The following is a 20328-nucleotide window of genomic DNA, read 5'->3' on the forward strand; positions in this document are numbered from 1 at the left end:
AACCTTTGACGAGCCCAACGATCCGTGTTCGGCACACCTTTGACCAGATGGCGGTTCGTACAAACAGCCAGGATGCACGCAACCTCGTAAACGATTCACCGATGATAAATTCATGCGAGCCGGGGATAGAGACGTTTATGTACGGCTCGTATCGAACCGCTAAAAATTTGACAGTTCGACCGGACGATTCTTCAAAATTGTTCCTAGCCTCGAAAGATGCATAGTAATTTTAGACCTTCCGGATCTAACGGTTTCTGAGTAATTAAATATCGAAACTTCGACAAATGGAATCGACTCGAGCTATCGTTATCGCATATAAATGATATTTACGGTCGTCCGGAAGCAAAGGGAATGTTCGTCTTCGTCTTTTCGTCTTTGTACTCCAATTTTGAATTATCGATGGGACGTGCAGTATTATTCACGGTTGAACTTTTCATTCCCGATTTCACCACGTTTCGTGGAAAAAATCATGGTTGGTTTTATTCTTTCATTCGTATCCCAGAGGTCCCCCCCACCACTTATCCGAGGTATTTATTTTTCAGGGAATTGTTCGCGGAATAAGGTAATATTTTTACGTTTTTTAAGCATCGTTGGAACCATCGACGAAAAACAGGTCAAAATTAACCCCTAGAGGCATCGGGGGGTAATATATTACTCCATTAAATGTTTGCAAATATATATTCGCGGTATTTAGCTTCGATAAATACCACCAGATGGCTCTTGGCGCACGGTGCGCGAACAATTTTCTCATTCACTTGACAAAAAAGACGTATCGAGTTTAATCATTTCTATTCGTCGCAGATTTTCCATTCCTCGAAGGGAATTCTTTGTTGAAATCTTCTGCCAAGAATTATTATTTCCTTAAGTATGTAACATTGACACGTTTCTCGGGGCTACTCGATAAATAATATGACTTGGACGAAAATTGTCAAACCTGAGACTCGATCTCGACTCGGATCTAACTCAAATCAAAATGGCCCCTTAAAACGTTTCGTGTTCCTTTCACTCGACTTTTCATTCAAATCATTGACTAAGATATATTATCGCATCGACAATTCATAAGTAATTAACTCGTTTATAATAATTATCACACTTTGTACCATTTGTGGCATACGTGCAGCTGCAATTAGTTTCAACTTTATGGTCAGAAACAACCACCTGCTTGAATTTGTCAATTATTGTGTATGCAACGATTAAGCAAACTTATTACATTGCTCTGTATTGCATTTTTTGTTTTCTTTCTTCGATGGAAATATATTCCTCTTTTTATAAAATATACATTATAAATATATCCTTAAACTTATTACAAAATATATATTTGCAACGCGTTAAATAGTCTCAGCGCGTATCATCGGTGGTTCTCGCGTCAAGCACGTTCACATGTTTCACAATTACACGGGGCTGTTGGATAAATACTACCGGTTCGAGAATAATGATCGACCGCGTTGTCAAACCTCGGACAATTTGACACGGAGTGGATCGCACGGTATGATCCAGTTTGAACTCACAACGCGTTTCCAGGGACGGTAAAGAGAAGGACCGGTTTTGGAAGAAGCAACGCTGATTGAGACGTCAAATGGAATTTAACCGTGCCCGGTTCTCGGTAGGAGAGAAAGGCGACCAAAGGAGACGGAGAACTCTGAAAACTTCTTATTAAACCAGCGACGGACGCAACTGAATTTTCTACTTGCTTATTTTGTTATCGCGTGTCAAAGTTGACCCGACCCGACCCGCTTAAGTGGAGTGGCATTCGGTGGATTTTTCGCTCGTTGTCGTAGCTAACGAAGCGAGAAATCGAGAACGACGAGATCGAGACGAAGGATCTCTGTTATTGGTCGAATGGTGAAATCGTCGCTGGTCTACGGAATCCACCCGATCTCACGATTTCGGGGCAAACTCTTTCGATCGAGTCCCCGATGAGGATTGTAATCAGTTTTCGAAAAACGAGGAACGAAAGGCGGGAGAGACGAGTTAGGAAAATAAGGAGATTAAACTTCGAGGTATCTCGATGGCCTCTGGTGGGAGAATCGTCGCTGTTTGAATGGAGTACTGATGAAAGTAGGATCGAGGACGAAGCTCTGGACGAACTGTTTAAAAAAGTTGGAGGGACGTCCGGACACTTATTTCGAAAGAAAAAATTGTTACTTTACGAGAGTTGCGTATTCAGAGTCTCCTTGAAAGGACATAACTTTTGAAGCGACGAAACGTCGATTTTTGAAAGAATCGACTTCGAGTAATGTATTCTTTCGATAGATGAACAGTTACAATTTTTCAAGCAATGGATGTTGATTCTTTTTTACAATAGAATCTATTTCGAGCGAGTAATGTATTTCTATCTGGAGACGGGCAATTAAAGAGCGATCGGACAATCTTTGAAGCGATGGATGTTGAGTTTTCTTTTTTTTTTTTATAAAAGAATCGATTTTCAGCGAATAATATATTTCTTTCGGTGGGCGGACAATTACAGTGGAATCGATTATTAACCCAACGGTTGTCGTTTTACGAGAACAACGACAGAACGGTCCAGTTTTCGCTCGTCTCGTAAAATCAATTTAACGGAAATCAAATCGATCGGAGCGGGCGCCAGCGGGAATTTTTAAAGCGACAACGGCCGGCCACGGGCCAGGCCCGATTTTCGATAACTCACTTTCGGATCTGGCACGTTAATTGTTGCAATGTAATCAACCCGTTCGCCGCGTGTTAGCTCTACGCCTCTCTCATCTGTGTAATCGTCTGTTCTATTGACGGACGAACGCCCCGGTGAATTGCACTTTGTTAAATTTGCACGGGACGCTTTGTTTCGGGCCGATAATGCGTGTCGACGGTCTCCTCGGAAATATGATCTCCATAAAAACTGTTAAACACGACCATCAACGCGATTATCGTTCCGTCTGCACGAATAAATCTGTCGAGTTCGTCGATCTCTGTGTTTTTTTCGATCGAAAATAGCGAACAACGATCGTTGAAGCTTTCACCGCCCTGGTTGCGGTACTATGTTTCTTCGAAAGTTATAGCAGACGCTTCTGTCACGGTATCGTGGACTTTTACAATTTTAGAAACAACAGAAAGATAATTAATAAACCTGTGCTCGTTTAATAAACCGAGACTCGTCGTAGTGTCCAATCGGTATTAATTTTTTGAATCTTCTCAACCTGTATGCAGATCTACTTTCGAACATTCTGAAATTGTCAATATTTCTATCCAATTTAGGTCACTCGGTACACATGTTTCTTTTGTCGAGATACAGCCCGAAAACATTGAAAAACCTAAATGTTCACTTTATCGGGCACGCGAACCGCTTTACCGAGAAAATCAATTTCGAATTCTCTGATCCGTTAATAAAGAAATTAATTTCAATGGACACTATTGAATTGTTCGCGACACGAACTTTGTACATGCCGATCGGGAGAGAAATGAACAATTAGAAAAATCGACATGCATTTTTCAAATCCTGAATAATCCATCGGAAAAATATTCTTAATTTTCACACTCGTTAACAAGTACCCCAAATCTGTGATCTTGTGCAACATTCCTACTTTCAAATCCTTTGTAACAAAACAGTTGCCCAAATCGGTAAAAATGGCTCAAAACCGACAAAATAACATTCCTCTTCCCTTTTCCTCATCACTCTCACCTAATAGACTCCATTCATACCCTAAACCCCCCTGATCTGTAACAATTGATAATCTAAAGATCCACGAAAGTTCCCAGAAAAGAGCCTCGAAGAAATCAGAAATTTTCCTTCGAAAACATCGTGCAAGGCCTCTCGCGTAATTTCTCCAGCTCGACCGAGATTAGCTCTCTCCCTCTCCCCCTTAAGAGTTCCTCGTTCTCAATTACCGTCATCCAAATAATTATCGCTCTTTGCGCGTGTCCCATATTCCGCCGACGAAAAGCACTACTCTCCTCGGCCGGTTCCCCGCGAACTCCTTACAAACCCCACCCTCGAGGTGTGCACCACCCGGTGCATTCATCCCCCTTGCGCTCTATCCACGAGCGGGGCCAGTGAGCGGGTAAAAGCTCGACAAAGCGGGCCGAAAATCATAATTCGAAGTTCGTGACCGGACTGGGTCCCGAGCACGCGAAACTATCGGATACAGGGTAGTCCAGCGTAGCTTTTGCTCCTGAACGTGCAACCGACCTACCCGGAGGGAGTTAGACGAGGAAGAAAGAGAGGAGGAGGAGGAGGAGGGGGAGTGGGAGAGGGATCCACGGAGAGGCCCTTTGATTGCCTTGGCCGAACTCCGTTGGCCATGTGTGCTCATTTGCATAGGTCGGCCCACCTCCGTTCTCCACTCTCTCGCTTTATCTCTATCTGTCTTTGTTCATCTCTCTCTCTCTCTCTCTTTGGCTCTTCTATATCTCTCTATCTCTATCTATCTATCTCTCTATCTCTCTCTCTATCTCTATCTCTCTGTCTGGCTCTTCCTCTTCTTCCAACGTCCCGTTGACCGGCTCTGGCTCGCTCGTTTTCAACCGTAGACTTCCGCTCGCGTCGATGCGCATTAGCTCGCAGCCGCTTGCCCGGGAATAGGTTATTGCGCCGCGGATTTAACATTCCCGAAGCGTTTATCGGAACGCGGCCGGTTACACGGAACGCGGCGGATATAAAGGTAATCAAAGGCCGAGGATCCGGTGTTGGGAAACGATTGATTGCATTCCAGGACCGTGCACCCCCCTCCTCCTACCGGTAACCGCCCCCTAACCCCTTCCCCACCGTGCCAACCGGCAACCTGGATATTTCAGAGTTCGTTATTGGAAATCACTGTCCGTCTCGTGGGCGCCCTACCCCCACCACGGGCCTGTTTTATTGCGCGCCAATCGAAACAAGCGCGAGGGTCCCTTTAATCCGTTTTCCGTCCACGGATCTGGAAAATAATGGCCCCGTGGAACCAGCTTCCGCCGGAAGTGCGCTCGAGTTTCTTCGCGACGAAGAAAACGGGAGTTTCGAGAAATTTCGGAACGACACACGGTTGGTGTTCGATTTTTTTTTCTTCGCTTGGACGAACTCGATTATATGGGGATCGGGGTTTCGATTGTTTAGATGATCTTGCGGGGTGGTAAGTTTAAGTAACGGAGGCAGAGGGATGGAAAACGAGGGGAAGGGATGGCGTTTCATACTAGGTTTACACTGGGTTTGTGAACTCATCAGAATGCATCTTCATTCAACTCATCATCTTAGCAGGCCTTGACTTATACGTTGGGACATTGGGTAAAAGATTGTATATGAACCGATCCGGAACAGATACTGGAACTTGTAAGAGACAATCGGTGGTCAGTTTCCCTCTGGTGGCAAGCGTGGGTGGTGCTGCCATAATCTTAACGACGATTTTACAGGTTTTCAACTTTGTATTATTGGGTTGTTCGGAAAATCATTTCGTTTTTTTTTTTTGGTGAAAATGAAACAGGATTCTTTTAGAGTGCTTAAAGATTTTATTAAATTATATATTCTCCATTTTAGAAAACGAAATCACTTTACGAACGACCCAATACAAAGAAGGTACACCCTGCCTAGAAGATCTCTGTGTAGACTCGATGAACTCGTAGACTTTGATGAACACTAGATCTTTGGAACCTCAGTTCCTTATAAGTTATTCTATTGCATATACAATTTATGTATAGATAAATTTTTAGATCAATTAAGATAATTAATAAGATAATTTAGATTAAACTACAGATTAATTTTTGTCCCAGGGTTCACTTTGATGAACACTAGATCTTTGGAACCTCAGTTCCTTATAGGTGATTCGATTGCATATACAAATTATGTATAGATAAATTTTTAGATTAATTAAGATAATCAATAAGATAATTTAGATTGAACTATAGATTAATTTTTGTCCCAGGGTAGGTTTTATTTACTACGGATTGGATTCTATTGGAATTATGGATTATTTAAGTAATTATCTAAGTAAATAGGTTCGAATTATTTAAATAATCTTAACAACGATTTTATAAGTTTCTAACTTTTTATTATACGGAAGGTATATCCCATGGGCCCGTATTATTGATACCCGGTCCCTCTTTGTTGGGAAAACAGACTCTTCGACGATTTCGTAGAAGAGGCGCTTGAGGGATCAGGACCACAGGCCTGATGCGGATGTTTATACGCCAGGCTCGCTTATCGAGATAAGAATTGGACCGGGGAAGCTTACCCGGACACGAGGGCGAAGCGACGAGATTATTCAAAGAGAAATCCTCGAAGCGTTGACTTGTTCGTTACTAGCGTATAGCCAACACAGCGGAAATATATCTATAGTATCTATAGTAAGTTTGGGAAAATGTAACTTTAAAGGAACATATTTTTAAGGAAAGAACATAGTTTCTAATTTTCCTAACTTTTTTCGGAAGGAAATGTAATGTTGAGTCGAGAGTCGTGAAGAAAGTTGTAGAGAGTTGTATCACAGTCGTGTTATTTACTATTATCTAGCTATTGTCAAAAACTATTAATTACTTATAATTTAATAAATTATTCCACATACTTTAGAGTTACTTTTCGAATTTTTTGTGGAAGGAAAGAGCGTAGCGAAATACACAGGTATTTATTTGTATGATTTTGTTTACCTGGGTGTGTTAAACGAATTTTTTTACTTTTTTTTTAAGGGAGGGAAGAATGTCAGTAGTTTGAAGGGTGACAGAAGTTGGCACAGTGCCCCAATAATGAGCTATTTATTTGTTTGATTCTGTTCACCTGTTTTCATTTCCGATTTTTATCGAATAGGTGGTGGAGGAAAGCGTGAGAAATTTCGAAATTTTGGGACGACACGAATAGGTGCTGTGCCGAATCCAGGACAGGCGGGCCAGCGAAGAAATATTTATTTGTATAATTTGGTTCACTCTGGTGCGTTCGCGAAATTTTTGTCGACCTTCTCCGTGCGCGGGGGTAGGGGACAAGGGCGTTAGAAATTCGGGGCGACACGAGTTGGAGCAGCGCCAAATCGAGAAAAGGTGACCCAGTAAAGAGATATTTATTTGTATAATTTGTTTACCTTGATGCATCCCCTGGAACTTTTTTTTACTTTCTCCGAGATGGGGGGAGGAGGGTTGCTCGAAAATTTTTAGGCGACACGAGTCGAGGAAAGGTGTCTCGGAGAGTGGTTATTTATTCGTTGGAAAATTCATTCGTCCCGATATCGTACTTTCGTAATTAATGAAAAACGTCTCGTTGTATAACACGGTTAAAAACACGAGTTCTACGAATTCCGTGATATTTTCGAGCCGAAGACCTGGAAGTGCATACTCGAACGAAAGAGCGATTTAAGGTTAATCTTATATAGTCCCTTTGGCGCAGAGGATAGCGCGTTGGACTTCTAATCCAAAGGTCGCGGGTTCGATCCCCGCAAGGGATGATTTTGCCTCGTGTGGTGTAAAGATCACGCGGGGGCGTATTTTTTTTTTTTTTTTTAACGAAAAAATGATTTCCACGGGGAGTAGTCCGACTAATTTTCGAGTAAACCGATGAATAGTAGACATAGATTAAAGTAAATTGTACTGTGCTGGTTGATGTATAGTTTGAACATTTTTTAATCAGTTTCACTTGAAGACTAAAGAAGCAGGCATGTCGAGTGTTTGTAGTAAGAAGGATCGTACGTAAACGATACACATTACGTGTGTATTGAATCGAATCCAGGTGCTAGTGGTATGAACCTTAGAGATTTGAACTAATTCTGGTGAACAGGTGTATCGAGCATATGAGTTTTCAATTTACTCGGTCTACGAATGGAAACACGAGAAACTATCCCAGCATGGTTGCCAGGTTATTCTGCATAAAAAATATGTACGTTATTGGTCTATTTCCTTCCATTAGCGAGATAGTTCCTGACAATGAGTGTTGCGGTATGTGGTTGCTATTGATGGAGACCTGCCAAATGTGCTGGAAAAGTTTGTCGGTTTCCTCGTAGACAACCTGTAGATTAGAAGATAGCATTGTGGCCAGCATGTTTGGTGCAGGATTTAACCTAAGGTCTGTGGCTCCTTGCGAATGCAGACTCGAGAGGGACAAATTGAATTGGAAGGAAAATTTTAGTCTTATTTTCACTTCTAATTTAAACTTAATTTTTCGTAAAGTAACAAATTTATAAAAGTAATACTAATTTGGTAACCTTCAGAAAGTTTGTAACCTTCTATCAATTATAATAAATTTGACTGACTACAATTATTACACCCTCGCAAACTTTATAAGAAAATACGCCCTGTTCCTTTATAAGAAAAATATACGTACACGTATATACTTTATTCTACGCGTTGAAGAAAGAATTCCAAAGAAATTGCATTTACGTTTTTCAACAGGTTCCCCAAGTTCATGGTACAAATCGGTTTAAGAACACCTGATCAACCGTGTCTGGTTCAGTCTTTTCTTCCAAGATTTGTCCTGAAACTTTAAGAAGTCAACACGTTGCGAAGAAGACATTGGGAAACTTCACTCGCCTGTTGCAGACTCCCTGAAACCATGCTTCGAGACAGGACGACCGCCGCCGATGGAAAAAGGGAAACTTTTTGTCACGGGAATGGAAAATAGTCGGCGCGTGTCACGCGGAAAATACATGCTCGTCGTTTCTCAATAAATCTTCCACCGCTGTGAGTTATCAACAAATATGCACGGTCGATCAATCGCCAACTTTGCCTTGTTCAAATATCATTTCCAATGGTAAACATAAATATCCGCGCGCGGGAGCGGCGGCGAACAAACAGAGGATGAATTTTAACCGGTAATTTGATGAGGCAACGTTTTCGCTTATCCCTCTTTTTTCTTGTTTTTTACCTCCGTCCCGGTGCGGTTCAACATTTCGAATTTTCCGCCCCGTTTCCAATGTAAATTTGTCCCGCTGTGGAGTTTTTTCTGTTCGCGAGACACGGCCCGGTTTCTATTTATGGTACGTGTGCGGCAAACGATTCGCGATAAATCGCGACGCGCTCGTTCCGAGCGAGAAGTCGCGCCGAAAATCGCGCGCCGATAATTAATCGCGTCGCGACGATTGTTCGCAGTCTGGGTATTTAGCACGTTTGTTATTGGAAATCGTTACGAATCGACGGTTACCGTTACGTCGCGTCGATTTTAATACACGGTGCACCGAAACGAGCAGAAGAGTATCGCAAACGGGGAGAAACTCAAACGGAGAGAAATTCAAACGAGGAGAAATTCAAACGGGGAGAAATTCAAATGATCGCTCAAAGTCGATTCTCGAACGACGAAAACGCGTCACGCGTGAGATTTACTTTCACTTTGCGCGATCGCGTCACCTAGTGGCGAGAAACAGAGCGTGGGCGTAGCCGGTCGCACGGTGGGGGTGGTCACGCATCACGGTGGGGGTAGTCACGCGAGTTGAGTGGGCGTGGACAAACCGGTCCGGTGGGGAGAGTCCAACGGTGGCCTTGAGCGGCCGATTAATTTCGTTCCGCCTGTAGCAAACACGGATCCGAAAAGCAAACATTGTTATATTAATTCGGTTCGATTCTTGACGGCTATTAGCAAACTTATTATCTTATTACCATTGTGTATCTTCTCTTTAGTAGTTAGTCCATGCTCTGCTCGTGTTGCTCGTTAGTTTATTGGCAAATATTGTCCTTTTCGTCGGTATTACCGCATTATTGTTTTTCCTGCTCTCGATGCAGATATTTTGCCGAGACGACCGAAAGATATATCGAACACCTATCTTGCTGGACGACTCGATCGATATCATCCTTAAAATCTTTTATAGAAAATGCTTCTCAAACTTAGCTCCGAAATAAAAATTTTTTACGACGATCTTGGCCATTGGGAAACCTCCTTACTTTATTCTTTCCGGAGTCAGCATGTGCCTTGAAATATCTTCTCTTTTATGACCGTCTTCTCCCTAACGTTAACGAATACCAACGAAATTGCAGATATACCGTCAAGATTTTGCAACAATCATTAGAAAACGATCCTCGCTCGAACGAGACAATTGCGCGAACTCCGATAATTCTCTCGGGCAACAAAAGAGGTTTTCTTTTCGTTTTCGTTCTTATGGAATAGATTCGAATTCGGAAAACCGAAATCCACCGTTGCGAGTATACCTGTTTATTCACAAATCAAGAAATTTGCAGTATCGGGACTACGGAATATTGTCCCGTTCCCTTTCGACCAACACCGGACGGTGTAAATTTGCGAACACCCTGTACACAATACCATTCAGTCCACGGCTCTTTGCCGGTTCGCTCGGTTTTACGGAAAATGAAGTTCCTATTCGGTCACTGTGTGCTCAGCCACAGATTGTTCAAGAGAGCCTTACCGTTCTCTCTCTCCTGCGCAATGTTGCGCAATAGAACACACAAAGTAAACGAACCAGAAGGAAACCCTTACCACCGGCGCTCTCGTTCGCGAACCTTTGATCAAAAGAACAATCACGGTAAATCGGAAACGAAAAGTCGCGAGGAGGAGACGTCCTCTTAATTCCCTCCCAGCTTACCAGAAACTTTCCTAACTCCGAGGTCACTGGCACAAAGAAAAAAGTAGGAGAAAGCGACCCAACCGGGATTCTGAATAAAATATCGAGCTGTCCGCGAGATCGTCCACAATCAAAATTCTATTTATCGAGATCCCTGTGATCTTTTTTCTCTACCCCGGGTTCTAACGTTCGATCCGTCCCCTTTTGCCCGGGAGCAATCCCGTTTCCCAATCTTTGAATAAAGAACCGACTTTCGGGGCGGCTCGATATCGAATTTCTTCGTCGTCCGAAGGCCGACGTCGGAAGCCGTGCTGAATCATGCACGCGAGCGGAAGGTGCAAAAGGAGGATGGGAACGACGCGGACAATATCGAGGAAACGGGAACGTCGTCGGTGAAAATAAAACCCTTATGCGCGAACCTCCGGAGGAGGCGGCTGACGGTCAACAGAGGGTTGCTCCTCCTCCTCCTACTCCTCCTTCTACTCCTCCTACTCCTCCTGAGGGACCTGCGGGAAACGATACGCTCGAGAAATCCCGTTGAAGGGAAAGGTGGGAGCGAAATTGTTCGAACGAAGCCTGCGCCTAATTGCGGAAATGAGGCCACAGGATTTTACGATTCATTTTCGTAGCCACGGTGTCGCGAAAATGGTACCGGAAAGAGACCTTCTGCGCCACGGGGACACGTAAAACGCGAAGACGCGAGGCCTTTTTTTGGCAAAGAAGAGAGAGTTCTTGTTCCAGGGTTTCAGAGGACGCGTAAAACGTTGGGTAGTGGAATAAGGAATGACGGGTGTACCGAGCAAGGGAACTGAGAGGACGAATGCAACGACGGAGGAATCGAACTTGAGTTTTTACGGTGGGAAACTGCTGCTTTCCACAGTGGACCCAGCGGGGTCCTAAGCGTGGAAGTAAGCTCGAGACGGAGCAAGAAATGGTGAAACAAAAGGAGGGTGGTTACGAGAGGGTAGTTTCTTTTTTTTTTTTTTTTAGAACGAATGGAGAGAAACGGGCGCGCAAAGTGTACCGATCGTTTGGAACGATAAGGGTGCTTTTGTTTAACAGGGGGTGTTGGAATTATTTTTTGTCGGAGAGGTAAGGGTTTGCATTATCGATCGGTATAGAAATATTTGTGAACGATTATAGGCTCGTTTCGTGTGTCTGAGATTTTTGAACGCGTGGAAGTTTATCGTGTGGTGATTTGTATGAGCAGTTTTTTTATTTCAATTATAGAAATGATCAACAAAATCTAATCTTTTTCAGTTCGTTCGAAAGTAACAATTCTGAATGTATAGAGTATACCATATGATTGTTTGAAATTATAAGGGTGCTTTTATTGGAGAGTCTGTTAGAATTATCTTCTATAGGGATTTGGCATTTCGATCGATCTAGGAATATTGATAAACAATGATACATTTGGTAAGTGTTTGGGAGATTTTTCGACACAAGGGAATTTATTATGTGGTTATTCTTATGATTACTTTCGGAACAAAATAATATTGGAACTATAAAGATGTGTAGCGAGTTATTGGCGATGTTTCATTGTGGAATATTTTATCGTATAAATTAAACAGTAATTTTTTATTTAACCATTAAGAAATAAAAGGTCAACGACCGATAAAACTGTTGCCTATCTCACTCTACATCGCAGGAATTCCAAAGTCTGTACATTTGCAGAAAACGTACTTGAAACTACACTTTCATTGACAAGCTCGGAAGAATAATGGAAGGTCTTGACCGTAAATTGTTCGACTGAAAGTTCTTCGGTGTAAATTGTTTAATTAGAAGTTCTTACCAGCAAATAGTTTAATTAAAGGCAGTGGCTGCAAATTCTATAATTGGAAGGCCTTGATTTTAAATCGTTTGGAAATAAATAGATCGTATCGGATCGCAACCAAAGGTATCTCGAACTTAATTTTGTTCAGAATTCCACTTTGCAACACTTTGAAACCAACCTAGTTCCATCTTGGAAACGTAGGAAGGGTTTTACATGAAAATGAATATTTGTATCGAACGAAAAGTAACTTACGATATGCAATAAATTCGAAAGAATAACAACTTACTGCAATCAATGTTCTTTAAAATTGTCCAAGTGTCTCAGCTCGAATCCATATTTTTTTAACAGAATTATTACGAAAGAAGCTCCGTTTCGTTTCCTCTTTTAATACAAAGATAATCCATATTCATAATCAATCAATTATTACTTCCCAAAAAGCCTATAAAATGTAACAAACAAAAATTGACATCGTACAATCTTGAAGAATGCATATGAAAAGTTTCATCGATATTTACGTAGAAAAATTGCCGAAGATCACTTTTATTTTAACCTTTCGCCCAAGTTTTCCCCTTCGGTAGAAAAACCAAAGATAAATCTACGTGAACGATATTTTCGGCAAAGTTGCACGTTCGATGTGGTTGATAGAAGAAACGAGAAGATTTACGTCGCGATAATCGAGCGAGTGGTCACAATTAAGACGATGGAGTAATGGCGTCGATAGGTCCGGACAGAATCCGGTGAAATAAAAACGTACAAGGTTGGTCAGGTCTGTAGGATTTAAGGAAGAGCAAACGGTCAACAAAGGATTACCCGAACAATTCTCGACGTAACAATACACCCTTGAAAACCGGAGGAAAAGGAAGAGTCGTTGTCAGAGAGACAGGCTTGAATGAAGATAGAGGGTTTTCCCTTCTCCGTCGAAACGAGGAGGAAATGCGCTCGAGTGTCCTGTTCGAGGAGCGAAATAAATCACGATCCTCGGGACCACCTATCTCAGTCGCAACCTACGCGAGATGATACATCGTTGCGTGCAACGCGCGCTTAAAAATCGATTTCGAACGCCCCAAGAAACTGTTTTTCCCTCTTGTGAGATGCGCACGACTTTGCTCGAAGAAGCGGGAAAACATAAATTAACCCTTTCAACGATGAAGCACTCTCGTGGAATACTTTTCGGACGTACTCCTCGCGGATAGATCTCGTTTTAGAATCAATAGGAATGAGTTTCGTCGTTCGATAAGAAATGGAGCTGTTAGGTTCGTTGTTTCATTTTTCTGAAGATGGTACTTTCGTTTGAATACGTGTAAAGTTTCGTGTAAATCTGTCGATTTATTCGTATATTTACGGTTGGTCGAAGTTGAAGTGTCACAGTATTTTTCTTTTTTTTTTTTTATATATATAATGGAAGAAACGAGAAAACTTATCGAACAAGCTAGTAAATCGCCAAAGCTCGTTATTAGATCGGATACGAACGCCTTGGTCCACCGTAAAAATGTTTTACTGCGACGGATATATACGCTCGTACCATTCGCGGACTTAATAAAAGAGACGTATTCGGTGATTCTCGGAAGGTACGTAGCAACCTTCGCCCGCAAAAATGGTTCTCTCTCCGATGGGGATCGTTTCACGATGGAAATTAATATCTCGCGGATAGAGATTTTCGATGGATAAATTTCATTCTCGGGAAACGAATGTTTTTTTCAAGCTTTCGCGAAACGGCTGCTGTTTTCGCGACGATAGATCGCCGACTGCACGGTAACCCGCTGAAAATCTATTTTTCGCGATAACGGAGTTCCTTGCACGTGTGTGTGTGCAACGTTGAAAGGTGCAATTTTTAATTTCTAGAAAAGGTGTACAAATGTGCGGAGATTTAAAAAAATATCGTGGCTTCGGTTAAAACAGCGTTGTCCATCGTTAATAATGTGATTTCGCGTGTGATAATTTTAACCTTCGAATATTTATTCTAAAGAATTTTTATGAGATTGCAAAAAAAGGACCAATTATCTCAGGTTTAAACACAAATTTAGATACGAAGAAGAAATATTTCACACAGGTGTTACGCATCTGTTGGACGTTAAAATATACTGATATAATTGCAAGTATAAAGCCAATACATCGTTTTGATCGAACTAATCAGGATGTAGAAAATCTAGATGCAATGAACGACGAAACATAAGGCCAAAAAGAAGAAACAGAGCACGATAAAAAAAAAAACAAAATTGCAATTCAACTCACCGATCATAAAATTTACAATATTATCGTCTAATATCACAGATTATGAAATGACCTACGAAATATTCCTCCCTCGACAAATGAAAATCATTTCTTCAAATTTTCCTATATATTCAAAAAAAAAAAAAAAATAAACGAAGAATTTCCACACGAAGGACAGAACTTATGTACCTATCTTTATAAATAAAAATAATTACCTTCCTACAGTACCAAATCCAAGTTTCTTTCGATTTTCGTCGATGTGTTCAGAACTTGAACATCGAAATTAAAGTATCGAAAAGAATTTCTGAAATTCTACGATTCGTCTCCAATTGCATTACCATGATTAATTATCGCCTGGTAGTATCGTTCGCAAACTGTCGTAGTTCACGCGAAAGATTCACCGACGCGATTCGATCGCGAATGGATGTCGATTCGAACTATAGGAAAGTTGATTCCAACGAACAAACATTCGATGGGAAAATCGGGTTGGTCCACCAAGTACTCGACAGTTTCCTTTACGAGTTTCGGCTCGGTAGCGGCGTGTATCGTCTAGTTTTTTCTCGTCGGTTCTGGGAAACTTCGTAACGATGGGTATCCGATTTCTAATTGTAGGCGCACGGTGCTTGAATAATCAATAATGCGTAATGTTTTAACGACGTTGTAATTCAATTACAACGAGCCCGCCGGCGAGGATGCTTATTACAGTTAACTGTTTCCCCGAGAGCCGAAGTGCCCGTCTGCGGAGCAGCCAACGAACTCGTTGGAAAACTGGGATCGCCGTGGCACCGATGTCCGCGTACGCGTACTCCGAATAATAGTGTTCGAAAATTTATCGTACAGACACGTGCAGCTAGGTACGTGAGACCACGGAACGCCGCGAGAACCGGGGACGATTATGTTCATCGAGTACCAAGAATCTCGTGAATGCGTAACGACGCTGTCAGAACGACGATGATAAAAATAGCTTCCCGATCGTCGAGATCGAAGAGGAATTTAAAACGGGGCGCTCGCGACGCTCGCGCAATAGGCGTCGAAGGACGCATCGGGCTGTAAACGAGGTAGAAGTGGGAGCAGGAAATATTGACCGCTCAAGGTCACCGCGGAGCTTCCCCCACCATTGTGTTTTTCAATTCGTTGCCGCTTTCGTCTCGTTTCTTATATTCGAGAGACAGGAATACGTTTGCTAAATTTACGTAGGTTATTTACGTAGTTATTTACGTAGTTATTCACGTAGATCTTTCTCTATCGCGGTAAATTTCATCGAATGCGACTTATATCGATATTAATCGTTTCGATCGTGATAAATTCGTTCAAACGCGACTTATGTAGGTTATAAGTTTCTCTCGATCGTGGTAATTTTATCGGAGTCTATTTTGTACTTCCATTGATTGAATATTAAAGGAACGAATTAAATTGATATATACATTTTTCTTTTATTCCTTTCTCTTTTGGATCTCGCGACTGGACGACCGGAAAATCTAAAATCCATTTTGTTACTATTCTCGGAACCGGAGCACGAAGCGTATTTGTACCAGTAGCGAGAAATGAAGTAGCGAATAAGAATTCTAAAGTTTCGAGTTACTTATCGAGAATGTACCGCAGACATCTGTAATTAAACGATTCCGTAAATACGGAAGAGCTTATTCTATTTTCTGAAAAAAAAAGAAGAAAAGAAAAATCTGACACGGTTGCTTTCGTCAGGGTTGTTTCGGGAAGACGTATCGAGTAATTTTTTGCCCCTTCTCGAGAGGCAGACCGAATTCTTTTTCAAGTTTCCATTGGCCTTGATTAATCGCCACCTTTCTTGTAATTCCACGCTTCATCACCCGAGACATTCCCCGAATTTCCCGCGGTACATTCCGCTAGACTGAACTACATACACCGAGCAGATTATTATTTCACGTGACACGGTAATTTTTCTAATTAATAGCCGGTACAATTTGTCAGGCGCCGTGGCGCGGAGGAACCACGACAGGACGGAGAAAAATTGCGGTTCCGGCTTTATCGCGCGCGTTAATGGGACTTATTACCGCTTGATCGGGGTGCATTAATTACGGCCACGGTGGTCGTGATTTAATCGATCAATCGAGCTCCGGAATACGGCGCCCGTGTCCCTGAAGATGTATCACCGTTTGGGAACTCGTTCATGATCCGATTAGGCGCGCTTCCGATGATTAGAGTGTGTACCACCCGCGCTCCAGACACAGCTGAAATTACGCCAAGCTAAAAACTGAATACGGCTCGGTACGGTAAAAAATTGGAAAATATTTTCCCAGGAGAATGTGTGTTAATTGTTTTAGCCACGGGGGACGTGTAATTTCATCAACCACGAAAATGCAAAACTGTGTTAAAAAAAGAAAAAAAAACAAAATAATAATAATAACCTGCAGTTGCAGCTCTCTGGTGCACGGTTGCACCCGAGGAAATTGGGGGAATCCAACACGGTACGAATCTCGTTGAGCAACTGAAGTCTCTGCCACTTTTTTTGTCTTCAGTCGGGGGAGAAAGGGTTACGCGATTTGTTTCTGCGTGGTCTGATAAAATTGTTGCGCTTGCTTAAAAAATGTGCGGTTCGGGGTACTCTTGTGTGAATTAATTTTACGACGGTCCGAAAAAGGTTCAAGTACCTTAACTGGATCCTGACGCGTTAAACAACATGTTGAAATAATTTGCTGCGGGGTGTACACGGGGTTCTTGAAGAGGGTCGATTTTAACGGGACATCATCTGAGACGATGTTGGTCACGGTTGATATACCACTTACGCGGATTTACGCTCGCTAAATGCTGTATTGTATTTGTAGGTGACATCGACCAGTGTTCCAGTATCATGCTAAACCGAGAGCAGGGGAAAGTCCCTAAGCTGCGAAGCTTATATCGGGCAGCCCCGATCTAGGACAAAGATGCACACAACCTTGGTCTTCTACGAATCTGAGATGACCTAGGAGTTTACGGATCTCATTGAAATTCTAGATTCCCCCATCTTTATCGAGCAATACACGGGGATTCGCGAAAATCTTAAGATCTATGGGACTTCTCGGTGCGTGTTGAGTTTCGTGGGTGTAGAGTAGTCTCTATTGTGTCTCGTGGATTCGAGACAGTCCGTATTGGGTCCCGTGGACTCTACACTGTGTGTGTTGCATTTCAAGGAATCAGAGAATGGAACGTGGACATTGGACCCTATTGTTGGTGGTAGAGATTTCTACAACTACCGTCTGTATTAGGCTGTACAAGTTTATTTAACATCAGAACTACCAATGCAATCAATTTGACTTGTTTCAAACTTCTGTATTCAATTACTCAATTATTAACGATGTCTTTGCTTACAATATTCGTGGACAATTATCAAAATAGACAAGTAATGGTACTTGTGAATTAATTTGCCCTTTCCCCATCTAACTTCGAAGACACGTATGTGGTCTGATGTAAACACTAATACGTGCACTTTTGGTAGTTCTAGTGTTAAGTTATTTGTATAGAATACATCGAGTTCTAAGTCATCCAATACGATGAATTCGGTGTCGTTTGTATCAAGTTCATTTTAGGAGTTGTGTATAACGAATTACACGAGTGTAGATCCGTCTCTATCGTTTACCATGAATTATAGGTTGACTGAATAATAGGCGACACGAATCTAGAGCAATCTCTATTGTGTACCATGAATTATAGGTTTACTATATCGAAATATTTGGTTTCCAGCGGAGTCTGTGTTAGGTATCGTGACTCTGAACTTGCGAGTATCGGGTTACACGAATACAAAGTCTTTTTTATCGTTCACCAGACATTCGATGTTGTCTCTATACGAGTCTCGTGTTTCTAGCGTTCTTTTTATATCGGATTTCATTGTTCTAGAGTCGTGTGTATCGAGTGACACAATCCTAGAATCGTCTCTGTAATGTACCACGAATTAGTTATTGATACTATTCGATCTGACAATTCCAGAGCCTTCTGTATCGGAGTTCACGATCGTGGAGTTATATTTATCGACTGACATAAATTTGTAATCGTCTCTAGAGTATACCACAAATTATTTAGCGTCATTGTTGGTTCTCACACTTCCAGAACCTTTCGTACCGAACTTCGTGACTCCAGAGTCGCGGTGTATCGAGCAACACAAGTATCAAGTACCACGAATTCGTCACTGACGAATCGTTCTAAAAAGCATGCTACACGAATGTACTGTTACCAACATCGTGTGTATCGGTTTACACGAGTCCAGAGCTACCAGTACCTGATCCCACGAGAACAAAAATATTTTTGTCCGACTAAACCAAAATCGATAACGTAATCCATACCGTTCAAAGTCGTTTAGATCGTGTTACAGAAATACGTGATTGTCAGCTTCTCTATCCGCGTGGATCGATCATGTCTATATCCGTGTTCTTTCGACAAGCGTTCACCGACTACGTGAAACATGTCCCGCAAGTTACAAAATTTGTTTTCTTACATTACAAATTCTCCGAGGGCTTGGAGATTTATTTAACTCCAACATGTACTATTATCAGTCACCTGCGCTTGCCAATTTTTCCAAATTCAACACTTTTCTCATATCTATCTCATAACCATCTACGACTATAATTCCAGTTACAATTGTTATACATCTGATCCTATAAACCTTCTAAATTTAAAAATCTAAGGATAGTCACTTCCAAGAGAGTTCTCACGTTCTCCTTACGAAACGCGTTCACAAAATCCATCGTTGCATCTCACTCTATCGCGTATCCTTTCGTTCGCGATCTTCCTCGCGCGGTAGACCCCCACGCGTGCCCGACTCGACCAATGGTAACAACGCATCCGCGCAAGGGCGGTGCCAATCGCGTGACTCGCGACGCGACTGGACGATACCCCCTCTCCTGCGCCGCAATAGCCGACACGCCCCCGGCCGACCTCTCGCGCGCCACCAGTACACTGCTTGAAACGCGATTTTTTTTCCCGGAACACTTTCAGCGTTTCTTTTCCTCTTATTGTAGCGCGGTAAACGTTAAACCGTTTGCACGCGCGCCACGCAGCTTGACGCAGCATTGTAAGCGGACGTTAACGCTTCATCGAGGCGCGGCCGTAAATTCAAACCGGCAATGAGTTTCTCTAATTTGCCAGTTTTACGGCCAGCGAACAACGAGCGTTCGCGTTTTACTGCGTTCAAACGTCCCCCCGTCGTCCCGGTCCTAGTTTTTATCGACGCGTGCCATTTACCCGGGGGAATAATTAAAAAAAATCGCTACTCCGCGGCAATTTCCCCCGGGTGGCTTCAAAGGGTGCGTCGCGACGCGGAATACCGCAACCCGTGTCCGCGAAAACGACGAAAGGGGGATCATTATTCCCCCGATTCGATATTTTCTGGCCGTAACAATGGCGCGCGCTGAATGCCCGAAAATTGGTAATATTATATTTTCGGTCCGGGCCGCGCCGCGATGCATTCTCATGGAAGTTACGCCAGCGGCGCGGGGCAATGCACTGTTGACGCTAATCAGAAAGAATATGTCCGGAAACTGTCAGACCGAAAATTCGAGCGGCCCCGAATTACGCGGACTGGTCCATGGCCCGTTGTGCGAACGATGTGTGGGGCCGCGGGGTTTGTTTATTACACCGATACTTATAGGACACAGGCGTTATTATTTTACCACGAGAAGAAACATGGCTACTGTGGGAGAAAAACTCCCAGTTTCTTGCGCCTCGTGGACGAGAGTACCAACCCGATTTTTTGGTATTATTAGTTGAAACTTCTCGAAGAATATTTTCGAGTTCTTAAATTAGATCTGACGTTGCGGATCGTTTTCGATTGTACGTAGGTGAATCGAGATATATTTCTAATCGATTTCTCGTGTTTCTTAAGATTCATCTCAAGGGTAAATGAACCTTCTAGTCATCATAATATCGAAGAAAGAGATTTTTTATTACTGTGCTTGGAAACTGATTAAGTAATTTCATTGAGGAATATTT

The 20328-nt window shown here is 42.4% G+C and overlaps 1 protein-coding gene and 1 non-coding gene across 6 annotated transcripts in view; one reads left to right on the forward strand and one right to left on the reverse strand.

The window, feature by feature from the left end:
- Positions 1-20328, reverse strand: part of LOC143151865 (dystrophin, isoforms A/C/F/G/H) — a 741778-nt gene that overhangs the window by 310559 nt on the left and 410891 nt on the right. The gene's annotated exons all lie outside the window — the stretch shown is intronic.
- On the forward strand, positions 7277-7349 carry Trnar-ucu (transfer RNA arginine (anticodon UCU)). The gene has a single exon. It is a non-coding gene; the product is annotated as a tRNA-Arg (tRNA).

Source organism: Ptiloglossa arizonensis, chromosome 10 (assembly GCF_051014685.1).
Source record: "Ptiloglossa arizonensis isolate GNS036 chromosome 10, iyPtiAriz1_principal, whole genome shotgun sequence".
Lineage (NCBI taxonomy): Eukaryota > Metazoa > Arthropoda > Insecta > Hymenoptera > Colletidae > Ptiloglossa > Ptiloglossa arizonensis.